A 14,067-nucleotide genomic window follows, 5' to 3' on the forward strand; every position below is an offset into this window, starting at 1 on the left:
TTCTTCCTGATTGTGTTCAAGCCATACACAGGATGTTTAACAAATCAAAATTAAATCTCATTTTCACTGTCCTGAGGCACATTTTCCCCCCAGATTTCTTTCTAAAGCTATTCAGTGATCATGTGCTCTAATCATACATTTGAAAATTCGCTCCCCTTTCCCAATTCACCACCACAAAAGCACAGCTTTCACACTGTGGCACTAAATGTCTATTTAGTCTTAAATATAACCATTTGTGAGAATGGTTTGGAAAAGAGGATGTAATTTTGGAGCTCTGAGTTTCTGAGAGACCTGAGTGCCAAGGTCATGGGGAGTACTTCCCCAAGGACCAGTGCTTCTACTGTAGTTGCCTGTATTTATTGGCAGAGGCCTACGTTGCTACGAGCTTCAGCATTTTCTGCAGTGTTGCCAGCTTGCCATGCATGGCACACGTCGGCTCCCACGAAGTCCCAGCGCAGTGCAAACCTCTGCAGACTTCTCCAGCTGAGGAATCTACCCACCAGGCCTCAGTCATCCCTTTGAGCACACAGAAGGAATGCCTTCTGGGAAAATAGTAGTTACACTACTTTTATTTATTTAAATGTAATTAATGATCTTTAATTGTGTACGATTCCTTTTCAGTGTGGGATTTGCTTTTTTTTTTAAGTAACTTCCAATTAAAGGAGTAGTGTAGTGGTTAGTGCATCACTTTACAATGCCAGTGGTCACTTATCAGGGCTCAATTATCGCCTCTATCTGTAAGGAGTATACATGTTCTCCCTGTGACTGTCAGGGTTTCCTCTAGGAGATCTGGTTTCCTCCCATATACCAAAAACATACAGTTTGGGTCAGGGCTAGTCAGTAATGGGCATGTTAAGTTGGCTCCAGAGGCATGATGACACTTGCAGAAAGAAGCATTTACTCCAATCTTCTGTCCTCTGTGTTTGATATAAGGTATCAATGTTCTATCATTGACAAATGGCATCTGGCACCAGCAACTCACACAACAAACACTCTGCCCTCTGTGCTTGAATCACCATTCCATCCCTGTGTACGTATTGCCTTCATCTCAGTGAGCCCTAATATTGTGTGATAAGCATTCACATGTCTTGTTATCAAACACTTTTTGTAAACTGGGTATATCCAAATCATATTTTCTCTTCATCCACCATTGTAGCTGTATCCTCAAAAAATCCTTAGATCTGTCAAATAGGAAGTCACGTTTTTAAATTTAAAATGCAAAGCACTGGGTCATGCCATAAAGATGTTGCAGCTATAAGTCTTCTAGTAAACCTCCAGGTCACCACTACAGTCCTTTCCTGAGGTGCGATAGGCAGAGAGACGGATAACCACTGACGACCATAGTTTTTAATGTATTCTCAGTGAGTCCGAAGCCGATAACTTCAGTGAGAGTTTTGACTTTCCAGCAGGAATCGAGCACACATTGAAAAAGAGGAAGTTAATTTTTGGTATACATATGGTCAGATGGCAAAGACACATAGAATTAAATTAGTCAGGGATCCGAATACACTGTGGCTATTCCTCTCAATAAGTATCTGCTTTGGGAGAGCATGAGATACTCAGGGGAAGCTGCAGCGACTGGACCTCAGGAACTGAGTCTGGCTTTGTGGTTCAGAAGGGAAGGGGAGAGAGGAGGATTATAGTAATGATAGAGGATTCCATCGTTAGAGGAGCAGACATGAGATCCAGAGAACATTAAAGAGTCAGCAGGATCGTATGTTGCCTCCCAGGTGCGAGGGTCTGGGACATCTCAGATCATGTCTACAGTATTCTAAAGGAGGAGGATGAGCAGGCAGAAGTCAAGGTACATATTGGTACCAAGAACGTAGCTAGGAAAAGCAATCAGGTCGTGAAGAGGGAATATATGGAGTTAGGTAAAAAGCTTAAAAGTAGGACCGCAAGGGCAATAATCTCTGGATTGCTGTCTGTGCCACACACCAGTGAGGATCAGAATAGGATAATTTGGCAGATGAATGCATGGCTGAGCAATTGGTGCAGGGAACAGGGTTTCAGATTTTGGGTTCAATGAGATCTCCTCGGGGAAGGTATGACCTATACAAAAAGTTGGTTATATCTGAACTTGAGAGAGACCAATATCCTTGTAGGCAGAATTGCCAGAGCTGTTGGGAAGGTTTTAAACTTACTTGGCATGGTGACGGGAACTGAACTGATAGTGTTGAGGTTGGGACAAGTAGATGCAGATACTGTGAGGAAAAACAGCGAGATGATAGAGCAGAGGCATGAGTTGAAATGTAACATGGGACAAAAACAAAAAGGGTGATGAATACAGAACTGAAGGTGTTATATTTGAATGCACACAGAATATGGAATAAGGAAGATGATCTTGCAGTGTAGTTAGAGATTGGCAGCTACAGTACTGTGCAAAAATCTTGGGTACATGTAAAAAAAAACAGTAAATTGAAGATGCTTTCAAAAATTTTTCTAAATATCTAAAAAAAACTTACTATAAAGAGAGGTAAACAGTAAAAACCTAAATCAAATCAATATTTAGTAAAGCAAGTAAATCAAATCAACATTAGGTATGATCATCCTTTGCCTTTAAATCTGCATTAATTCTCTTAAGTACACTGTCATGCAGTTTTTTAAGAAAATTGGGTGGTAGGTTGTTCCAACCATCTTGGAGAACTTAACACAGTTGTCCTGCAGATTTTGGTGGTCTCCCTTGCTTCTGTCTCTCCAGCTAATCCCAGACTGCCTCAATGATGTTGAGATCAGTGCTCTGTGGAGACTTTTACATTGAGTACTGTATAAAGTTGTGGCCATCATTGAGTCATGGCTGATGGTTGGGAGCATAACATTCAAAGATACACATTGTATTGAAAGGACATACAGATAAGCAAAGGGTAAGCAAAAAAAATTAAATAGGATGACTTAGGATCTGAAGATCTAGAACACTTGTGGGCAGAGTTAAGGAACAGCAAAGTGAAAAGAATCTGATAGGAGTTAAGTGCAAGTCTCTGGGGTACGATTGCAATGGGAGATTAAAAAAAGGGTACCTAAAAAAGTTAATGTTATGTTAGTCATGGGAGATTTCAATATTTAGGTAAATTGGGAAAATCAGGTTGGCACTGGATCCCAAGGGAAGGAATTTGTAGAATGCATATGAGATGGCTTTTTAGAGCAACTTGTGGTTGAGCTCACTAAGGAAAAGGCATTTCTGGATTGGATATTGTGAAATTAACCAAATTTAATTAGGGGGCTTAAGGTAAAGGAACTCCAAGCAGAAAATGATCATAATGTGATAGAATGCACCCTAAAGTTAAGGAGGTGGAGCTGGAAATGTATGAACTCCAAATCATTCAGGGGGCTGAGGGATGATAGAGAGGTTGTTACACCCAAGGAGCAGGACACAGAACAGGGTGACAGTCAGGAAGGGGAAAGGGATTAAGAAGCCAAAGCAGGCTACCCTTGTGGCCATCCCCCTAATCACTGTTAGAGGGGGTCGACCCAACAGAGGAAAGTCACAGTGGTTGGGTCTCTGACACCGAGTCTGCCTCTGTGACTCAGGAGGGAAGGGGGAGAAGAGGCACGCTGTGGGAGATTATATGAACAAGAGCAAGATTTCCAGATGATATGAGGGGTGACTGATAAGTTTGTGGCCTAAGGTAGAAGGAGTCAATTTTAGAAAACCTAGCACATTTATTTTTCAACATAGTCCCCTCCTACATTTACACATCTAGTCCAGAGGTCGTGGAGCATATGGATCTTGGACCTCCAGAAAGTGGCCACAGATGGGTGATTGATAAGTTTGTGGCCTAAGGTAGAAGGAGATGAGTTATACAGCTCTCGTTACATGCACATGCAGGCCAACTCTTTGAGTGATTATGCAGAAAGTTTGAAGTTAATAACTCATCATGGGTGTTTGATAAGATTGTGGCCTAAGGTAGAAGGAGATGAATTATTAACTTCAAATACTGCTGAAGATGAGGTGGCTGGTTTACAAACAGATGCAATGTGTAGTGAGGAGAAACTGTAGACAGGGCAAAATTGAGGTCAACAGGATGAGTTGCAATGTAAAAGGTGGACAAGATCGAAAAGGATGAATGCAGGACGGAATGTGTTATATTTGAAAGGTCGCAGTATATGGAATGAGATTGATGAACTTGTAGAACAGTTCCAGTTTGACAGGTATGATGTGGGCATTACTGAAGCATGGTTGAGTCCCTCTACACCAATGACTGCACCTCCTCCAACCCCTATGTGAAGCTTTTGAAGTTTGCAGACAACACTACCGTCATCGGACTCATCCAGAATAGTGATGACTCTGCATATCGACAGCAGGTGGACCAACTGGCGCTCTGGTGCAGTCGGAACAATTTGGAGCTGAACACGCTCAAGACAAAGGAGATGATAGTGGATTTCAGGAGACATCCCCCTGCTATGTCTCCCCTCACAGTCCTCAGCAGCCCTGTGTCCACCGTGGAGAACTTCAGGTTCCTGGGAACCACCATCTCTCAGGATCTGAAGTGGGAGCAGAACATCAGCTCCATCCTGAAGAAGGCCCAGCAGCGGATGTATTTCCTGCGGCTCTTGAGGAAATACGGTCTGCCTCAGGAATTGCTGCTGCAGTTCTACACTGCAGTCATTGAGTCTGTCCTGTGCACCTCCATCATTGTGTGGTTTGGAGCTGCCACCAAGCAGGATAGAACCAGACTACAGCGCACAGTGAGGACTGCCGAGCGCATCATTGGAGCCTCCCTGCCCTCTATTGTGGACCTGTACTCTTCCAGGTTGAAGAAGAGGGCGGGGAACATCATAAAGGACTCCTCCCATCCTGCGCACGGACTGTTTGATCTGCTTCCGTCTGGTAGGCGCTTCAGATCCCTCCAGACTAAGACTAATAGGTACTGGAGAAGTTTTTTCCCTACTGCGGTCACTTTGCTGAACAGTTAACTGCCGGTTAACTGTCGGCTAACTATTACTTGGATTGCACTACCTGTATGTATAATCTATATTTTCATTTATATTTATCATTATTATTGTTATGAGCAGAGAGACAACATCTGCCGGAAGTAAATTCCTTGTATGTGCATAGGTACTTGGCGATTAAAGTCTGATTCTGATTCTGATTCTGATTCTGAAAGAAGATTTCAATCATGGGAACATAATGTCCAAAGATACATATTGTAGCAAAAGGACAGGCAGGAAGGCAGAGGGACGGCAATAAAAAATGAAATCAAATCATTAGAAAGAGGTGACATGGGGTCAGAAGGTGCTGAATCATGGTGGTTAGAGCTAAGAAACTGCAAGGGTAAAAAAGACGCCGATGGGAGTTGTATACAGACCCTCAAACAGTAGTAAGGATGTTGTCTACAAATTACAATGAGAGATAGAAAGTGCATGCCAAAAGGCCAATGTTACAATAATCATGGGGGATTTCAATATGCAGGTTATATTAGGAAAATCAGGATGGTTCTGGATTTCAAGAGGGAGAATTTCAAGAGTACCTATGAGATGGCTCTTTGGAGGAGCTCATGGTTGAGCCCACAAGGGGATCAGCTATTCTAGATTGGTTGTTTTGCAATGACCCAGAATTAAGGTACAAGAACCCTTAGGGAAAAGTGATCATAATATGATCAAATTCACCCTAAATTCTGAGAAGGAAAAGCTAAAGTTAGATGTATCAGTATTATAGTGGAGTAAAGTGAATTACAGAGGCATAAGGGAGAAGTTGGCCAGAATTCGTTGGAAGAGAACACTGGCAGGGATGACGGCAAAGCAACAATGGCTAGAATTTCTGGAAGCAATTCGGGAGACACAGGATATATACATCCCAAAGAGGAAGAAATATTCTAAAGGAAAAATGACGTAAACATGGCTAACAAGAGAAGTCAAAGCCAACATAAAAGCCAAATGGAGAGCATATGAGGGAGCAAATATTACTGGGAAGTTAGAGGATTGGGAAACTTTTAAAAAGCCAATGGAAGGCAACTAAAAAGTCATTAAGAAGGTAACGATGGAATATGAAAGTAAGCTAGCCAATAATATTAAAGAGGGTACGAAAAGTTTCTTCAGATATATAAAGTATAAAAGAGAGGTGAGAGTGGATATCAGACCACTGGATAACTATGTTGGAGAGGTAGTAATGGGGGACAAGGAAATGGTGGATGAACTGACTAAGTATTTTGCATCAGTCTTCGCTGTGGAAGACACTAGCAGTATGGCGGACATTCCAGGTGTCAGGAGTCGTGAAGTGTGTGAATTTACCATAGCTAGAGAAAAGGTTCTTGCAAAACTGAAAGGTCTGAATGTAGATATGTCACCTGAACTAGATGATGTACACAGAAGGGTTCTGAAAGAGGTGGCTGAAGAGATTGTGGAAGTATTAGTAATGATCTTTCAAGAATTACTACATTGTTGAATGGTTCAGGAAGACTGGAAAATTGTAACTATCACTCCACTCTTCAAGAAGGAAGAGAGGCAGAAGAAAGGAAGCTATAGGCCAGTTAGTTCGACCACAGAGTTTGGGAAGATGTTGGAGTTGGTTATTAAGGATGAGGTCTCAGGGTTCTTGGAGGTATATGATAATATCATGCCTGACAAATCTGTTGGAATACTTTGAAGAAATAACAAGCAGGATAGACAAAAGTGAATTGGTTGATATTTTGTATTTGGATTTTCAGAAGGCCTTTGACAAGGTGCCACACATGAGGCTGCTTAACAAGCTACGAACCCATGGTATTACAGGAAAGATTCAAGCTTGGATAAAGCAGCAGTTGATTGGCAGGAGGCAAAGAATGGGAATAATGGGAGCCTTTTCTGGTTGGCTGCAAGTGATTAGTGGTGTTCCAGATTGGTTTGTGTTGGGATTGATATTTTTTTCATTACATGTCAATGACGAGGTACCACACATGAGGCTGCTTAACAAGATAACAAGGTATTACAGGAAGGATTCTAGAATGAATAGAATATTGCTTGACAGACAAGAAACACAACATGAGAATAAAGAAGGCCTTTTCAAAGTTCAAAGTACATTTATTATCTAAGTATGTATACATTATACAGCCTTCGGATTCGTCTCCTTACAGGCAGCCACAAAGCAAAGAAACCCTTAAAGATCCTGTTAAAAATCAGACCATCAAACGCCAAATGCATAGAGAAAGAGAGAAAAAAAACTAATCATGCAAGCAATTAACGTAAGCAAATAGCTTCATAACTGGTGTCATATGAAAGAGCAAGCAACAGTCAGAGTTCATCACAAAGCTGAGCAAACATAGCGAGACCACAGACACGAAGCCAGGCATCACAGCAGCCGGCACCGCATTTCAGTGTGGAGCTGAGTAACCACTATGGATCAGCAAGCAGAACCAGCCCTTGCCTCACCTCTGGCCCGGCGCTAAAATGGTCCAAATATTGGGTTGTTCCTCACTCTTGGACTGCTCGGGGACTTGGACCCTATCACCACTGCAGATTGAGTGGGGAACAGAAATACAATGTTCGCATTCATTTTGAGAAGACTGGAATGTAAAAGCAAGAATGTAATGCCAAGGTTTTATAAAGCATTGGTCACCCCACACTAGGAGTATCCTGAGCAGTTTTGGGCCCCCTTACCAAAGAAAGGAAATACTGCCATTGGAGAGGGTCCAGTGGAGATTCACAACACTGATAACAGGTATGAGAGGGTTAATGCATGAGGAGCATTTGAAGGCTCCAGGACTGTACTTGCCTGAGTTTTGACGAATGTGGAGTCTCAATGAAACCTACTGAATATTGAATGGGCTAGATAGAGTGGATATTGAGGGGATGTTTCCCATAGTGGGGGAGTCCAGGACAATTTGGCACAGTTCCAGAACAGAAGGATGTCCATTCAGAAGAGAGATAAAAAGGAATTATTTTAGCTGGTAGGTGACAAATCTATGGAATTAGTTTGCTTGACAGTGTAGGCCAAGTCACTGGGTATAAATAAAGCAGAGGTTGATAAGTTCACGGTTAATCAGAGCATCAGATTTTAACAGGCTACGAACTCATGGTATTACAGGGAAGATTCAAGCAGGAGAAAGCAGGAGAATGGGGTTGAGAGGGATAATAAATCAGCCATGATTGAATGGCGGAACAGACATGATAGACTGAATGGCCTAATTCTGCTCCCATGTCTTTAGTCTTGTGGTCTTAAAATCTGTGAAATACAAGAAGAACACATGCAGGACCAATGAGTTTAGATTGGGACGAACGATTTAATCTATTTTAGTCTCTTACACTTAATTGTATAACGGTTTTATGGTTTTATTTATTTATGAGTCAGATTGTCTATCTCACATGAGTTCTGTGAGGCTATTAAGCGCTATCTAAATGAGAGGATGAGAAAGGAAAATAGCATTCTAGACAAATGCCAAATGCTTCATCATTCTCTGTGGTAAATATGTTAATTTTTTCTAATGAGCTAGCCCATTCTACATTTTTAACAAGGTTATGAAAGTGGATATTGAAGTGTAAACCAATCTATCGGTTTACAGTCTCATCTGAAGAGCTGCATGTGAAATAATGAACACTGACCAGATTGCTCTAATTAGTTTAGAGGAGAGTTTTAGTTTTCTATCAACCTTCAATGCTGTAGGCAGATTATTTACAGAGGAGATTAAAAAAAAATCAGCAAATATAACTGGCGTTTGTACAAGTGAATTCAGATGCTACCACAGTGGACAGTGTGTCTCAGTCAGCTACAGATTGAGGATCAGTTATCAAATGGAATAGCTTTAAGCCACAATAACAATAAAAGAAAATGCAGAAAAGACTCAGCAGGTCAGCCAGCATCCATGGAAAGATAATATTCAACTCAGACAAAGAATCTTTGATCTGAATCATTATCTCTGTTTCTCTTCCCACAGATTCTTCATGACTTGCTGATTCCAGTATTTAGTTTGGTTCGGATTACCAGCATCTGCTGTTTATTTGATTTCTGTTAATGGAGCAATTATTTTGTTCAAGGATAACATTTTCCTTTTCAAATATGTTCAAAAAGTTATTGCCCAAAGTAAGTTTAGCAGATTGAGTGAGATATTCTGTTAAATAATATCCATCTGAAGACACAATTAGAGATAATAGTAAACATTATGTAATTGAACTGAACAATTTATTAAGATAACATACAGCGAAGAGGTAGCCAAAGAGATTCCGGAAGCATTAGTAATGATTTTCAAGAAACACTAGATTCTGGAATGGTTCCGGAGGACTGGAAAATTGAAAATGCCACTGCACTCTTTAAGAAGGGAGGGAGGCATAAGAAAGGAAAAAATAGGCCAGTTACCCTGACTTCAGTAGTTGGGAAGATGCTGGAGTCCATTATTAAGGGTGAGGTTTTGGGGTACTTTGAGGCACATGATAAAACAGGCCAAAGTCAGCATGCTTTCCTGAAAGAGAAATCTTGCCTGATAAATCTGTTGGAATTCCTTGAGGAAAGAACGTGCAGGATTGAGAAAGGAGAATCAGTGGATGCTCTCAGCAGGCCAGGCAACATCTATGGAAAAGATTACAGTTAACGGTTTGGGCCGCGACCCTTCAGCAGGGCTCCAAACATCGACTATTTACTCTTTTCCATAGATACTGTCTGGCCTGCTGAGTTCCTCCAGCATTTCATGTGTGTTGCTTGGATTTCCAGCATCTGAAGATTTTCTCTTGTTTGTCAGTGAATGTTGTTTATTTGGACTTTCCGAAGCTGTTTGACAAGATACCACTCATGAGGCTGCTTAACAAAATAAGAACTCATATTACTACAAGTAAAATACTAGCAAGTGTAGAAAATTGGCTGACTGGCAGGAAGCAAAGTTTGGGAATAAAGGGGGCCTTTTCTGCTTGGCTGCTGGGGACAAATGTTGTTCCACAGGGGTCAGTATTGGAATCATTTCTTTTCACGTTATATATCAGCGATTTGAATAATTAAATTGGTGGTTTTGAGGCTAAGTTTGCAGATGATACAAATATTGATGAAGGGGTAAGTAGTGTGGAGGAAGCTTTAAGTCTGCAGAAGGATTTGAACAGACTGGGAGAATGGGCAAAGAAGTGCCAGATGGAATATAATGTAGGAAAATGAATGGTCATGCCCTTTGGTAGAAGGAATAAATGGGGAGCAAATTCAAACATCAGAAGTGTATAGGGAACTCGGAGTTCTTGCACAGGATTCGCTGAAGGTTAACTTGCAGGTTAAGGAAGGAAAGGCAAATGTATGTTAGTGTTCATTTCAAGAGCACCAGAATATAAGAGCAAGGATATGTTGCTGAGGTTTTATAAGCTATTAGTCAGACTGCACTTGGAGGATTGTGAGCAGTTTTGGGCCACTTATCTAAGAAAAGATGTGCTGGCGTTGGAGAGAGTCCAGAGGAGAGACCCAAGAATGAGGAGGAATTTCTTTTGCCAGAAGGTAGTGAATCTGTGGAATTCATTGCCACAGATGGCTGTAGAGTCCAAGTCACTGAGCATACTTAAAGTGGAGATTGATAATCTTTTGATTGGTCAGAGCATTAAAGTTTATGGAAAGAAGTGAGGAGAATGGATTTGAGTGGGATAATAAATCAGCCATCATGTAATAGTGGAGCAGACTCAATGGGCTGAATGGCCTAATTCTCTCCAAGTTCTTATGGTCTTATGGTCCAAGTTTGAATAGCGTAAAAGACTGGTGCAGAGTACAGTGGGAGATTGATCAGTTGCAGATATAGGCAGAGGAATGGCAGATGGAGTTTAAACTAATGAAATGTGAATTGTTGCAGCTTGGTAGGGCAATGCAAAGAGACAGTGCACTATTAAAGGCAAGATCCTTAATAGTGTTGATGAACAGAGATCTTGAGGTCCAACTTTATAGATCCCCGAACGAGGCTATGCAGGTCGATAGTGTGGTTAAGAAGGCATTCGGAATGCTCACCTTTATTAGTCGAGGCATTGATTTCAAAAGTCAGGAAGTTATGTTGCAGCTTTATCGAACTCTAGTTAGACCACATCTGGAGTATTGCATACAGTTCTGGTCATCCATTACAGGAGGGATGGTGAGGCTTCGGAGAGGGTGCAAAAGAGGCTTATCTGGATGGTGCGATAATAAGAGGTTGAACAGACTTGGGTTCTTTTGTCTGGAGTGGCATAGTCTGATGGGAGATCTGATAGAGGCTTATAAGATTATGAGAGGCATAGACAAAATAGACAGACAATATCTTTTTTCCAGGGTTGCATTATCTAATACCAGAGACCATGTATTTAAGGTGAGAGTGAGTAAATTCACAGAAGAGGTGAGGAGCAAGTTTTTTTACAGAGAGTGGTGGGTGCCTGGAACACATTGTCTGGGGTGGTGGCAGAGGCTGAACCATTAGGGATTTTTAAGAGATGTTTAGATAGGCACATGGATGAGAGGAAAACGGAAGGATAGAGACATTGTGTTGGCAGAAGAGATTAGTTTAGTTAGCCATTTGATTATTAATTTAATTGATTTGGCACAACATTGTGAGCTGCAGGGCTTGTTCCTGTGCTGTACTGTTCTGTGATCTACGTATGTTCTGCCTTATCCTGTATCTATATCTCCTTGTTCAGGACTCTCCCACTAGTGGAAGCATCCAACTTTAAGACCCTAAATGAGTTCACCCTTATTCTTTTAAACTCCAAACATAGATATAATATTTTTAGCTAGGATTTCCTAGAATTGGGACTACCTACCCGCCTCTGAAATATCTGTGAACACTAAGTACACTGCAGATGCTGTGGTCAAATCAAGACGTACAAACAAGCTGGATGAACTCAGCAGGTTGGGCAGCATCCGTTGAAAGGAGCAGTCAACAATCTCTTTTGGACTGTTCACAATGCAAATATATACTATTTTAAATAAGGGGAGCAAAATTGTGCATAATCTTCCCCTTTTTTAACAAATATGGTGAGGCCTTATCAGTTTTCCTAAAAAATGGGAAATAACTTCCTTAAATCTAACTTCCAGCCCTCTTGCAATAAGGGTGAATAAACCATTTGTCCACTTACTGCTTGTTGCATTTGCCTTCCAATGTTTTGCCATTTAGGTAATACTCTGCCTTTATATTCCACTTACTGAAGTGCACGACCTCACTCTTTCCCACATTTCCATTTGCCAAGTTTTCACCCACTCACTCAACCTATCTTTATCTTGTTGCACAGTCCTAATATCATCAATGCAACATGCCCTCCCACTTATTTCCATGTCATTGAAAAACTTAGATACCTGAAACTCTTCCCCCTCCTCCAGCTCATTCATATACTGTATATCATAATTAATAGAAAGTCAAGAACTGAACCTTAGGGCACTTCACAATTTATATCTTTCCAGCCATTACTTCCCACTCAGGCTGCTGTGGATAACCAATCTTCGATCCATGCTGACATATGCCCTGAAATGCCATATATTTTTATTTAGTTTACTAGACTTTGTTGTGACACCTGGTCACCTTAATATGCACCTGCAGTCTATAGTCTATAAGCCAATGGTTGGGTACAAATGCAGATAGAGCAAAGAGTTAAATTGTTACCACAGAGGCAAAATTCAAAAAGGCAAAGAACGCAGGACTCTAGGTGCTGTATTTAAGTGCATATAGCATTTAGAATAAGGTGGACAAACTCGTGGTGCAATTGGAGATTGGTCAGTATGACATTGTGGGCATCACTGAGTCGTGGCTGAAAGAAGGCCACAGTTGGGAGCTCAGCATCAAAGGATATACTTTGTATCAAAAGGACAGGCAGGAAGGCATAGGTGATGGTGTGATTCTGTTGGTAAAAGATGGAATTATGTCTTTAGAAAGAGATGACATAGGGAGAGTCATCTCAACAGAGAATGTTGAATGTTTGTGGGTGGAGTTCAGAAACTGCAAGAGTGAGAAAAGCATTATGGGAATCATATAGAGGCCTCCAACTAGTAGCCAAGATGTGGGGTTGAGATTACAAAGGGAGCTGAGAAAGGCATGTAATAAGGGTAATAACACAATTGTAATGGGGGTCTCCAATATGCAAGGGCATTGGGAAAATCAGATCGGTGTCAGATTGCAAGAGAGGGAATTTGATGAATGCCTTCAAGATGGCTTTTTAGAGCAGCTTGTGCTTGAGCTTTCTCGGGGAAAGGCCATCTTAGACTGGGTGTTGTATCATAACCCAGATCTTATTAGGGAGCTTAATGTAAAGGAATCCTTAGGGGACAGTGATCATAATATGACTGAATTCACACTGCAATTTGAGAGGAAGAAGCATAAGACAGACGTATCAGTATCGCAATGGAATAAAGAGAATTACAGAGGCATGAGAGAGGAGCTTGCCCAGGTGGATTGGAGGAGGATAGTGGTGAGGGTGACGGTAGAGCAGAGATGGCTGAAGTTTCTGGGAATAATTCACAAGGTACTGGCTAGATATGTCCCACAAAAGAAGTTCTCAAATGGCAGGTGTAGGCAACTGTGGCTGACAAGGGAAGTTAAGGACTGCATAAAAGCCAAGGAAAGGCATATAAGGTAACAAAAGTGAGTGGGAAGTTGGATGATTGGAAAGCTTTTAAAATTCAACAACAGTCAACTAAAAAAGCTAGAAGAAGGGAAAAGATGAGGCAAATTGGTCAATTATATAAAGCAAGATACCAAGTTCCTTCAGTTATATAAAGAGTAAAATGGAGGTGAAAATTGATATTGGACCACTGGAAAATGATGTTGGTGAGGTAGTAATGGGGGACAAAGAAATAGCAGATGAACTTAATGGATACTTTACATATGTCTTCACTGTGGAAGACACTAGCAGTGTGCCAGAGGTCTTTTATAAACCTGCAAATTCCAGTGCTTATTTTGACCACACCTTTTCCCATCTTGCCTCCTGTAAAATTACCACTCCCTTTTCTCCGTTTCTTTGTTTCCACCACATCTGTTCCCATGATGGGGCTTTCCTTTCTATCAGAGATGTCCTCCTTCTTCAAAGAACAGGGTTTCCTTTCCTCCACCATTGATGGTGCCCTCCCCCATGTCTCTTCCTTCTCTTGAACATCTGCACTCACCCTATCTTCTAGCCCCCTCAACAGTGATGTTTCCTCTTGTCCTTACATACCACCCCATAAACCTCTACATCCAACACTTCATT

Source organism: Hemitrygon akajei, chromosome 3 (genome assembly GCF_048418815.1).
Source record: "Hemitrygon akajei chromosome 3, sHemAka1.3, whole genome shotgun sequence".
Taxonomy (NCBI): domain Eukaryota; kingdom Metazoa; phylum Chordata; class Chondrichthyes; order Myliobatiformes; family Dasyatidae; genus Hemitrygon; species Hemitrygon akajei.